This window comes from Homalodisca vitripennis, chromosome 2 (genome assembly GCF_021130785.1).
Source record: "Homalodisca vitripennis isolate AUS2020 chromosome 2, UT_GWSS_2.1, whole genome shotgun sequence".
NCBI lineage: Eukaryota > Metazoa > Arthropoda > Insecta > Hemiptera > Cicadellidae > Homalodisca > Homalodisca vitripennis.
This window is the reverse complement of record NC_060208.1, coordinates 166,073,296-166,086,479: the sequence shown is the minus strand read 5'-3', so window position 1 is coordinate 166,086,479 and position 13,184 is coordinate 166,073,296. Positions and strand designations below refer to the sequence as shown.

Here is a 13,184-nt window from a genome sequence, read left to right as displayed (position 1 = left end):
TGTCTCAAAGTAGGTTATTTAGATTTGATTGGCTCATAAAAAGTAGTACATAAAATGATTGCGAAATTACAAATGATAATTTGGTATTAGAATACATCTAACAATTGTAATAAGAATTTAAACTTGATGCATTACTGATAAATACTGGTTAGATAAAAAAACTATAGCTTATATAAGTGACACACAGCATTTAATATCTTCTCAATAAAATAGAGATCTTGATAGTACAAATTCAAACTAAGTTAATTTAAATATTTAAAATAGTATCGGTATTGTGTAGCGTTTTTAAAGCTACATTGGTTTTTTTAAATTAAAAATTTGGGAACGAAATATTGGGATTTAATTTAATATTAGATTGTGAGAAGTTAGGATAAAAACGAATATGTAATCCTTTGGCAAGTTAGTACTGGTAGTTTTAAATTGTTATGAAGGCGGTTCACTGCCTTGAATTGATCAGAACTTGTCTTGTTACGGCTATTGTTCTCTTAGTTGGATACAGCTGGGCCAATGAAAAAAACACATCGGATGTCCATTAGAATTGGTTGGAAGGGAGAGTATATAAGCGCCAGCTCATAATTTTCGCCCTTCTTTTGGTAATTTTCGTGAATTAAGTTGATTACAGTGCGCCGCGTTTCTAATTTTTTCAGCGAAGGACTTTGAGGTAAGCACAAAATTTATTGTACATTGAAATATTCTGCCAGATCTGATATTAAATTAATTTTGTTGTCTTTTTTATAGGAAAAAATTAAATTCATAGAAACTACAGAGCAATCTGCATAATTAATTCTCGATGAACAATAGAGCATAATAGAATCATACAAGTCACATTTGGTTCAAACTTGCAAGAAAAGTGAATTAAAATTGAACTTTGTCAATAACTTTAATTGAAATTTGGAAATTTAGTAATTTATTAATATTTAATTGGAACTGTTTTATTGTGAATTGTTAATTGGTAATTAATTGAACTTTAATAATTGTTTGAGAGAGTTGTAATCTGAATTGCAGAGACTTGAAAGTTAAGGTTCAACTAGTGGAAAGAGAAGTTTACATTTTTATTTTTGAATTATGAGTGATCTTAGAAGTGAACATTTGTATTTTAGGTAATTCCAAGTGGTACCTAATTTTTATTTGGAAACTTTTTTATTTTATTTTAGAAGAGAGCTCTGATTTTTAGTTTGATATATTTTATTAATATTTTGATTTCTTGCCAAAGGACCTTTTAAAATTACTAAATTTTAATTTGTCAATTCTTTGTGGAAAATAGAGTGATGAAAATTCAGAAACTGTGAACTTATTAATTTGCCAGTGTAAAATAAATCCATTATTTTTATTTAGAACTGTGATTTTTATTTTAGACAAACCAGATAATATTTAATAGTTAACAATTTAGTAATAAATTGTACTGAATATACACTTGGAGCTTACTAACAAAAAAATATTTTATATAGTTTTGGGTGTCTCATTAATAATTTAAATATTAATATTCTGGAATATTAATATCTACAATCCAAGTAGTTATATATTGCAAGCAAAATATTTTTTCTACATAATAATGTTCTTAATGATACAAAACTAGGTAATACACGCTTTACATAACATAGATATTAAACACAAAGTACATTCGATTATCTTTAATAGGACTATGTTTTTCCTACTGCATTCGAAATAAGCTCAGTGTTATAAGTATGTTGAAAATTATTAGCCAACTATTCTAATTGAACGTTTAGTGTTTAGCAAGTGTAATTTACAAGGTTTAAATACCAGCTAGACCCTTTGACTTGTGGGTAGCCAAAAAGTGCTCAAGTAGATTCAGTCCTTAAAATGTAATGAATTTAAGAAATAAAAACGATCAGTTGACAAAAAACTGAAAACCCCACATATACTTTAACATTATCATTTCCCAAGTAGTGTTCAAGAAATTCAAACTAACTCCGAACCGGCTTAACCGGATTTGAAAACGAAATATATAATCGAATTATTACTTCCTTTTATTCATTTTAGTTATATAATTTTGAAATGTTATATTATAATAAGCTGCAATATAATTATTTTTTAAATGGCAATATTATAATTTATTTCAATTACGAATTAATAAAGTTAACTGAAACATAATCGTTAAAGTACGAGACTGGCGTAACTAAAATAACCGATTAGAATAAACGACTAATTCAAGTACAAACTAAGTCTGGACAATCAGTTATAGAACAATAGTCGGTAGGAAAATTAGTCTTAATACTAATTAAACTGGTAGCAGCAAAAGTAACCGACTAATCGGTTATATTAAATTAACCGAACTAACCAGTTATTTCTGATATTCCCTCCACCACTTGTTACGTCATGTCTGATGTCACTGTAGCAGACTGCTAGCTAAGCACAAGCAGAAGCAGACTGCCAGCCAGAGTTGTGTAGTGTCACTTGGCTCTATGTTCAGTTGTATTGGTCCTTCATGAAGACGTTATATCAAAGTTGAAGGAAATGATTAAATCATATTTTGTTGTATAGCTTGGCTTTATGGTGAGCTTAGGAGTAAATTTTGAAAAATTGTAGAATATATTCTTTAGAATAATCATTAAATTTAATTTTTTTAAGTTACTTCCGGCTAAATTAAATATAGGTTTTTAGGAGGAAAAGAAGGGGAAAAAATATATTTTATTATTATAATACTAAAGATTACATTTAAGATTAGTTACATATTAGGTGGACATAGGATTAATTACATAAGCCATGTTAGGCTTGATGTATTTCATAAAATTAGTGACCCATTTTATCTCTATATTTTTCATATGACAATCCTGTACTGACAGGCACTTTTTGTTTTTCTGCACATAATTATTGAAACCTCTAAACAAAGTAAATTTTTGCATTACAATATTCATGTCCTTTTTATATTTTGAATTAATATTTGTTCACTATAAAAAGAGTAGGAAAAAAATAAAAGTTCTAAAGAAGTCTTAGAAAAAATACCAAAAAACCAAAATAAAAAGGGAAAGCTAAAAGTAGGTTTTTATGAAAAACAATAAAAATATAGAATAAATTACAAATAACACACTTCATTTTATAAATGACCTCATCGGCTTGAAAAATAAATGGTAATTATGAAAGTAATAGCCAAAGCGGCAAAATAGGAGTTTCGCGTTATTAGAATTGTCCTACAGAACAAAACAATAATATAAGGTTTGACGAGGTGGAAATTAGAAATAACAATGTTGTATAACATAAAAAATGGAACAACTGTTCACGCACGGAGCAATATTTCCATGTTGTGCATCCGCGTCGGGTATCATGTGACCTTTTGTGACCGTGATTCAACCTCGTGATGACGTCATCGGATGTAGTGCCATCTATGGAAAACGTAAATGAAAAGTAATACTGAAATGATTTTGACCCAAATGAACAATGTTTTTTCTTAATTTTGAGTTAAAAATTAATTATGACTGCCTGTGACCATCAGCGTGAGGCCCTCCAACAGTCGCAAACAATTGTCGTACCTGGCAGAATGCATTCTTTAATTACCTAGAGCAGGGTGTCCCTGTCACGTTGTTCAACGGGAACAAATAATCTCTTCTCTGCTTTGTAAACAAATTATATTTAAAACATTCGCTAGGATGTGTACACACAATCTTTCACAATTGCTGTTGTGTACTCAACAGGGTACACACCGCGCTTTCGTAAAGTGTTGTGCGCCCGCTGAGGTACATGTTGCTATGCATTTCCTTATTGCATTTTCATTGTTTGCCTGTCTTGGTGGTTTGTTAAATTTGATCTCACGATTAAATAAATACCTAAGACTATCGTGTGCCCCTTTGTTTCTACTGAAAACATTAGAAAGACTGGTGGAGAGGCACCTGAGAAAGGGAGTTCTCTCAAACACTCCCCTTCATCGCAACCAACATGCATACCAGCAAGGCAAATCCTGTGAATCAGCACTGCACCAACTAGTCAGTAGGATTGAGGATAGCCTTGTGCGCCAAGGAATTGGCATTGTGTGCACCTTCATAGACATTGAAGGAGCTTTTGACAATGCTAAATTCACTGCGATGGTAAGTGGAGCAGAGCGACGTGGCCTCGAGCCAGCTCTGTGCCGGTTGCTTAGGGCCATGCTGTGCTCCAGACGGATCAGGGCCGATCTCAATGAAGAATCGCTTGTGATCGCACCTTACAAGGGGATGTCCCTCAAGGAGGCATCCTGTCACCTCTACTGTGGTGGAATCTAGTAGTAGATGGTCTACTTGAGGACCTTACTAACAATGGAATCTATGTCCAAGGATATGCAGACGACATAGTCCTTATGGTACAGGGAAAACATACAAATGTTGTTGTTGATATCATGAATACCAACCTTCAACATGTACACAACTGGTGTCATGGAGAGGGACTGAAAGTAATCCCTCTAAGACAGTAGTTGTATCATTCACTAGGAAAAAGAACCTAGAGTCTCTTTCCAGGCTGAATGAGTGGTCAAAGACAGTCAAAAATATTTAGGACTGACTCTAGACCATAAGCTTACGTGGAATAATCATCTTAAAAATATCCTGCACAAAGCAAAGTGGGCGCTCATGACGTCCAGGAGAACTTGCAGGAATCTCATGGGGCATAAAACCCCATATAGCCCTATGGCTTTACAAAGAAGTTGTAAGGCCCCAAATCACTTATGGTTCATTAGTCTGGTGGACAAAGGTGAATCAGGTAACTGCTAAAGCCAAGCTCGAAAGCTTACAAAGGCTTGGCACAATCTTTGCAACCGGAGTATTTAGGAGCAGTCCCTCAGCGACCCTCGAGGTGGCTTTAGGACTTCTACCTCTTGATGTCTATATAAAAAGCTGAAGCGCGTAAGTCAGCTTATAGGCTAATGTTGCTGACTTGTGGAGGAATGGCACGTCTAAAACGGGCCACGGCACCATCACCGAAGCTGTAAAACCCAAACACTATTCTCGAAATGGTCTCAGACATAATGAGAACGGAGTTTTGTATTCAATAAGCCATTCTCTGTTGACTTCTACTCCAGAGATGAGTGGAAATCGCAAGATAACATCCCAACAATAAGAAAGAGCTTTGTCTGGTACACGGATGGCTCGCTTATTAAGGGCAGAACTGGATATGGAGTGTTTAGTCAATCCCCTAGAAATGCCCTTTGCGGCAGTTTGGGACGGAACTGCTCCATATTTCAAGCCGAAATCTATGGTATCCTGGCCTGTGCCAACCTAGGCCTCACCAGAGGGTCCCAAGGAAAGAACATCTGCATAATGTCAGACAGTCAGGCAGCTCTTAAAGCTCTTGACTCCAACAGCATTTCATCCAAGCTTGTGTGGGAGTGCTTCAACACTCTCTGCAAGCTTGGATCACGCAACTTTGTACGTCTTGGTTGGGTACCGGGACACACAGGCATAGGTGGCAACGAATACGCCGACAGGCTTGCCAAAAGCGGAGCAAGCATGCCATACACCGGTCCAGAACCGGAGTTGTGGTATAAGCAAGTCAGAGCCGCTTACCAAAGTATAAACAAATGGTCCAGGAAGACACACCCCGCTTGCGGTGGCAGAGTCATCAAGGACAAGCACTCGGCAAAAGACTGCTCACTGATTCTAGCTCCGGCTTCACCAGATGGCTGATGGGGCTGGGCAGGGATCGGGTTAAGCAAGTGATTGTCTTGATCACTGGACACGGCCACTTCAGGAAACACCTAAACACTCTAGGTTTACGAAATGAGGACTCGGAGTGTAGACTCTGCAATAAGTCTGAAGAGACTGCAAAACACATAATACTGGACTGTGAGAGACTGGGAGCAAGGAGAAGGGCTCTTTTCGGTGATAAACAATCAGGCGACGAACCAGATGTTAGTATCGGGGAAAAGCTTCTTAGCCTAATTAAGGGCACAAAGATAGGCTTACCCCTCTAACATCAAAGGGGCACACAATAAGCTCAGGTTGACGTGTGAGGATCTGTGAATCCACCCCAATACCCTAAAGTAAAAAAAAAAATAAAAAAAAAAAAAAATAAATAAAAAAAATCGTGTGCCCTGTCAGGCGCACAATTGCTTAATATTTTAGACACTCCTTGAGGTACACAGAGAAAAATTTATAAAATTGCAAAACCTACATACTTTTCTCGTCATACTGGACGTTTAACGTAAACAGTAATGCAAAATTACAGTTTTTTCCATTATTATTGAAAATTTGATGGTATATTTTTAAAAATCCAGAAATTAGCCGACATGAATGTATTGAAAAAGTGGAAATAGAGGTATTAGGTTTAGTTTGATAAGATCAATATTTTCATTTGATTTCACCTTAGACTATTATATATATTTACAATCAATTGTTTTGTTGGTCACTTATGGAACTACAGCCTACAACATTTTAGTATTTTATGGTAGTACATAAAAGCTCCATACATGCTCCACATTTTTGGAGCTTTTAAACCCGTAGCGATCCAAGTACACGAATAGCTTAGATCCACCTTAGTGTTAAGTTGCAAAATTGAAATATATTATTATTTATTTTCTTTCTAACATTTAGGATAACAGTCACATTATTGCTCGGAGCTGCCTATCATAATTTCAATATAATATATTCTTCTTATCCACATTAAGAAAACTGTAGCCTACATGGATGAATATCATAAATATAATATCAGTGTTTTATAATATTGAAAATTGGAATTTAATTTCTTTGTTCTTGTTGAGTACTGTGCTTCTCATTATAAATGTTTTGAGTATTATCGGCAGCTGGCAGATTATTTGATCTTACCCTCTTGAGCGTTGTGGCATGCCTAAGTCAGGAATCACAACCACCATGTTGTGTGTCAACTTCACTAACTCTAAAAACATGCACTTAATAAAAAACAAGCTTAGACAAGCCTTATAAAAACAAAACCAAAAAATGGCACAGAGGATTCCAAAAACTGTGTTTACAGTATAAAATGTAGTTGCAATAGGGAATACATAGGTGAGACAAAAAGACCACTAAACTTAAGGATAAAAGAGCACAAAGAAAACACAAGAAAGGGTCTCAGAGAAAAGTAAAAAATTGCATCCATTGTTGGTCCGAAGACCATCATATGAATTGAAATGAAGCCAACATAATACATTGGGAACCACATTTCATCAAAAGGAAATTAATAGAGGCAACATACATTAAATTGGCAGATCAACCAATCAGTCAACCATCAGACCGCTTTGGTTGCCAATTCTAAAAAATTAACTAAAAAGAAAATCCAAAAGGAACGAACGGATCAGATATTTGTAAGTTAATAAACCTATGCGGAGTCACAATGTGGTTTTAAGAAGTTTATCTAGCATGAACCAATAATAATAATAATAATAAAAAAGGGCCCATTCCTGTCCTCCTTCCTTTTTATTTCCGCCATCTTGTTTCTGTCTGCCGTGACGATTGCCATTTGCCAGTGGCCTCTGGTCAATCGTAGGTAGTTGGTAGAATAATGCAGACGTATTGTGACCTGTATTCTGTAATTCAGTTTTAATGATTAGTGTTGTGTATAGATTTTTTTATTAAGTGCATGTTTTTAGAGTTAGTGAAGTTGACACACAACATGGTGGTTGTGATTCCTGACTTAGGTGTGCCAAAACGCTTTGGTATGATTTGTTTATTTTATCCTAGTTTGTAATTATGTATTAGGCTAGTTATTTACCTGAAGAAGAGATCAGATAGCAGATCCCGAAACATAGTGTTACTGATTTCTTGTTTCACTGAACGATGGCAAATGTCTGGAAAAATCCTGTTTCCTTCACACAACATGTAATGTAGTATACAAAGTTTTCCATCTCTTTTAAAGACGGCCAAGATCACCCAAATTTTCAAAAAGGATGATCCTTGTCTCACAAGCAATTATTGTCCATTCTCAATTCTTCCAGTTTTTAGCAAAATTTTTGAAAAACTTTTCTACGAAAGCTTTCTAGAAAAATTCAAAATACTGAATTCAGAGCAATTTGGATTAGGAAAAAAACAGATACACAATTGACGCTGTGAACAACCTCTTGGACAATGTTGTCGATGGTTTGGATAGGCGATAACATGTGCTTAGCATATTTCTCGATCTGTCCAAAGCCTTTGACTGTCCAAAGACGGACGTTCGGTGACGAGACACTACTGCTCTTGTATAAGGCTTTAGTTCGGCCTAATCTGGAATATTGTACTCTTGTTTGGTCCCCTCATTACGCATCTCATATTCACAAACTACAGAGTATTCAAAACAAATTTTGCAGACTTCAAGGAGTCCGGAGAGGTGCAGCCTATCGGGAGGTCTCTGTCCCCGCACTTGAGCAGGAATTTCTTCTGCCTACGCTGGAGTGCAGAAGGAGAATGTTTGATATTATTTTCCTGCACAAGCTTATCAACGGGGCGATCGATTCACCAGAGCTTCTGAGTAGGATATCCCTCTTGGTGCCTGCTGGAACCAGATCCAGGAATATGTTTTCAACCTGCCACCACTCAAACAATTACAGCTATCACGGTCATATTGCTAGACTTCATAGGCGTGGAAACAGCATTCCTTCCGATGGTGATATGTTTTATGACAGCATCGCACACCTTAAAAAGAGACTGCAACAGTAATGAGTGATAGAGTTTTTTTCCCCTTAATATCAGTTGGAGATGATGTTTGTGATTTTTCACTATTGTAACATTATTTCACAAATCTTAATACTTATTTATTATTCCACTGCATAATCACTACTTTCTGTAATTTAATTAGTTGTTATTTATTTTGTTGATGTTATATTTAAGTTGCATGAAAATGTTGTGAAATTATTGTATATTGGCGGATGCCGTTGAAATAATAATAAATAAATAAATAAATAAAACTGTGTGCACCACGAGATGTTGCATCAGATGGAGAAATGTGACATACGGGGTCTCCCGGACTTATGGATCGGTTCTTACCTAAAGGATCAACGTCAGTACATGGGGATTTCAAACATCATTTCAAACAAAATTAAAATAGCCCACATTGTTCCTCAGGGTTCTATCCTTAGGCCTCTCTATGCTCGGTGCAATCTAGCAAAATTTTGTTCCCTAGAAGTTTTAAGAATGGCCTACTCTGGCCTAATCCATCCTCATTTTGCGTGTGGAATAAGACTCGAGAAGTTGTGCAAAAAACAAAATTTAGTATGTCTTTAGACTCCAAAAAAAGGCTGTCATTGAAAATTTGAATTACAGAGAGCCATGTAGGAAATCTTTCAAGGAGTTGAGATTGGTGACTTTGCCCTGCCTCTATATTTTTGAGGTGATTAAGTACTGCAGATCAAGGTGCGTCTTAATTCATGGCAGGAACGTTCATCAATATGAAATTAGAGACAGGGACAACTTTCAAACTCATCAACGCAAACTGACATTAGTGTAACATCTACTGCAAGAGGTTGGCGTCAGATTAATCAACAGGCTCATTGAGGAAATCAAAATGTCCTATAATCAAAATCAATTTAAAACGCATCTCAAACTCCTTTTGGTGTTCAAAGCTTTCCACTCTGTTGATGAATTCATGATAAACCGCTGGGATATTTGAGAGTGCTGGATCTGAGATCAATGCGATTGTGTCAAAATGATTGTATGAATTGTGAGTTTGAAGGTGTGTGAATGTGTAGATGAAACTGTGTAAATTGACTTAAACTATTGACAATTGTGATACAATGTAAAAATTGTTAAAAGAATGCAATAAAGATATCATTATTATTATTATTATTATTATTGAGTAAAGTCTGCCTGGTTCTTAATGTTGTGAGGCCTCTCTTCAAGTAATACACTATGGATGAGCAACATGGTTTCACTTCTGATAGATCAACAGTCACGAATCTCTTATCATTCCAAAGCCAAGTGTTACAAGCTATAGGCAGGAGTAGCCAAATTTATGCTGTCCACATTGATCTCTCTTTGATAGGATTAACCACAGACAACTATTGCACAGACACCTATTGGCCAAGCTTGAGGATTATGGAATTACTGGCTTGATGTTGGAATGGTTTAAAAGCTACTTCATGGAACAGATATCATCAGACACTTCCATCTGCTTTCTGTGCAACTTCAGGTGTATCAAGGATCTTTGTTGGGTCTTCACTTATTCGCTATATACAGGGTGTCCAAAAAGTCCCGGGTCGGTTAAATATTTTTCCAAATATTTAAAATAGAGCTACAAAACCTTACACGAAGTTACTGGGCATAAAAATCTACTATATCACATATTCAGTGATCCGCTACTTCCTCAGGGGGGTGGCCCGCTTGGAGTCAGAAGAAAATCTTAAATGTAAGCATAGGTCGATATGCATATCAAATAAAAGGTCTTTATTAGTAGAGTACAGAGCCGCAAACCCGACCTCAAATTCAAATTCAGATTCAAAATATTCTTTATTCATTTGTATACACATGTAGTACAGAATAGTGTCAAATTATTATGTAAATATTATAAATACTTATATTATTGTGCCAATGAAAATATTGATATAAAAGTACGCCAATCACCCTTGATAACTAACTTAAACCTAATCAAGATTAACTAACATACACTTTTTCAGTAGATATTTTATAAATTTGTTGACCCAAATACTAACTATTTCTATGATTATAAAACTCTTCTAAAGAGTAGCAAGATATGGTGGTAAGAAATGTCTTTAGTTTTCTGATAAATATTGTCATATTCTGTTCATTGGTAATGTTTTGAGGTAAGTACTGCATAAATTTTAGTCCTGCAAAAGTTGTTTTTTTTTTATAGAGTTACAAATTATGTCTATCACTAATAAAATTATGCCTTGTATTATATGTGTGACTTTGTGATATAGTGGTAATATTAATTTGTTTACAATATTTAACTGTTTCTAAAATATACCTATCAAATACCGTTAAAATTCCTAGTTTTCGGAAATGCATTTTTACTGACTCTTTACCAGCCAAGCCTAACATTATTCTAGTTGCTTTTTTCTGTAATATTAATAAGTAATTCAAATTCTTTTTTGAAGTTCCGTCATAGATTGCTATTCCATAAGACATATGGGAATCAAACAAAGAAAAATATATAGTTTTAAGTGAAGTGAGGTTACAGTATTGTTTCATTCTGCCTAATGCATAAATACTAGATGATAACTTTTTTGACACAAAGCTTACATGATCATCCCAACTTAAATTATTATCTATAACTAAGCCAAGAAACTTTGTACTAGTTAATTGTTCTACTGAATAATCTTCTATTGTTATCAATGGATTTATTGTTTGTCTATTTTGTTTGGTGTGAAAAGAATTAAAGTTGGTTTTACTGGTATTTAATAATAAATGAGCTGAATTTAAAAATTGTTTTATTTTTGCCATTTCCGTTTCTGCTTTGTGTTCAATTTCCTGTTTATTTCTTCCTGAAAAGATAACATTAGCATCATCTCCATAGACAATCATACCAATGGCATTTTCCTCACATATAGAAGGGAGACCCGTCAAATAACACACAAACAGTAGAGGACCCAAAATGGAACCTTGTGGGACGCCACACATAATTTTGTTTAGTGATGACCTATAGCTTTAAATGTAGTTTGTGTGTTGATGTTTTATTTCAACATACTGATAGCGGTCTTGTAAGTATGACTGGAACCATTTTAACTCTTTACCTTCAATACCAAGTCTAGTTAGAATTTTGAATAATCGTTCATGTGAAATACTATCAAAGGCTTTAGATATATCCAGAAATACGCCAAAAACATTTTCTTTTTTGTCTATTGCATTGATAATTGTTTCTACGAAATTAACTCCTGCCGTCACTGTTGACCTACCTGTTCTGAAACCATGCTGGTTGTCCAGCAGCATATTTTCCTCCAGATAATGAACTAACTGATTGTGCACCACTTTTTCGTATATTTTTGAGAAGACTGGTAATATAGATACCGGTCTGTAGCTTCCTATTTCCTCCATTTTACCCTTTTTAAAGATTGGAACCACTTTAGCAATTTTTAGTTGATTTGGAAATATTCCGGAAATTAAAGATGAGTTGATGATATGTGTTAATGGTTTTAATAAATAATCTTTTGTCTCTTTTATCAGACTCACAGGTACTTCATCAAAGCCCGAAGAACTTTTATTTTTAAAAGATTTAATAATATTCAGAATATCTACATCGGTTACAGGAGTGAATCTAAAACGGGTTTGAGAAAACCCCAGCTCATTTGCTCTATCTATCAAAGCAATATTATCTGTACCAGACTCGTCTATGAGGTTACCTAATTTTTCTTTTAGTTTTTCTTGAACCGTATTAATAAAAAAATCGTTAAATGCCGTGCATATTTTTTTAGGATCACTTACAGTTTCCTTTCTCAAATGTATCTTAAAATTATGATTTTCTTTTTGTTGTTTACCGACTTCCCTATTAATTATTTCCCAGGTATCTTTCATGCAATTATCTGAATTTCCTATTTTTTTTATCATAGTATTGTTTTTTTGCTTCAATGATTTTACTTTTGATTTCTCGTTTTTTTCCTAAGGTCCCTTTTAATTCCCTCCTCCCTTGTCTCCCTAAACAATTTACTAAGCTGTAAGATCTCCTCCTTGCCTTCCAGAATACTTTGATTCACCCATTGATTGGACTTATTAGAATTTTTACTAACGTACATTTTAGGGAAATTACTGTTAAAATAGAACATAAAAAAATTGAGAAATATCTCATACTTTAAATTGACTGCAGCCTGGTAAACTTCCATCCAAGACTCTACCGCAATTTCTCTGGAAAAATTTTGTTTATTTGTTTTATTGATTTTTCTAGTTAGCTGTTTGTAATTTACATTGTTTTTTTCGGTATTTTTAATTATTTCGGTAATTTGTGCGTCATGGTCTGACAATTCTGTTATGATGCCGGTAGTAACTAAATTTGGAATGTTGCTAATGCAGTTATCTATGGCTGTTGAGGATGTTGCGGTTATTCTTGTCCGGAAGTTAACCAGGTATTTCAGATTGAAAGCAGTTAAAACATTTACAAAGTTGGTATAAGATACATCCCTAACCAGTACATTTATGTTAAAATCACCTACAATTATTATATTACTATTGTTTTTTAATAAACAGTTTAACAACAATTCTAGTTTCTCAAGAAAATTGTGTTCATTACATCTTATTGGAGATCTATAAATGCAAACTAATGTAATGTAATTTTGTTCAGTTTTAAATTTAGTCATACAGTATTCAAATACTTTCTCCTGTAACAGT

General features: G+C 34.5%; 1 protein-coding gene across 2 annotated transcripts in view; it reads left to right on the top strand.

Annotated features, from left to right (window-relative positions):
- The first annotated feature begins 2,364 nt into the window (after window positions 1–2,364).
- The window catches only part of LOC124355002 (mucosa-associated lymphoid tissue lymphoma translocation protein 1-like), a 71,220-nt gene continuing 60,400 nt past the window's right edge, over window positions 2,365–13,184 (top strand). For both annotated transcript variants that reach the window (XM_046805868.1, XM_046805867.1), the window contains exon 1: window positions 2,365–2,514. The gene's annotated coding sequence lies outside the window, so the exon portion shown is untranslated. The remainder of the gene's footprint in view (window positions 2,515–13,184) is intronic.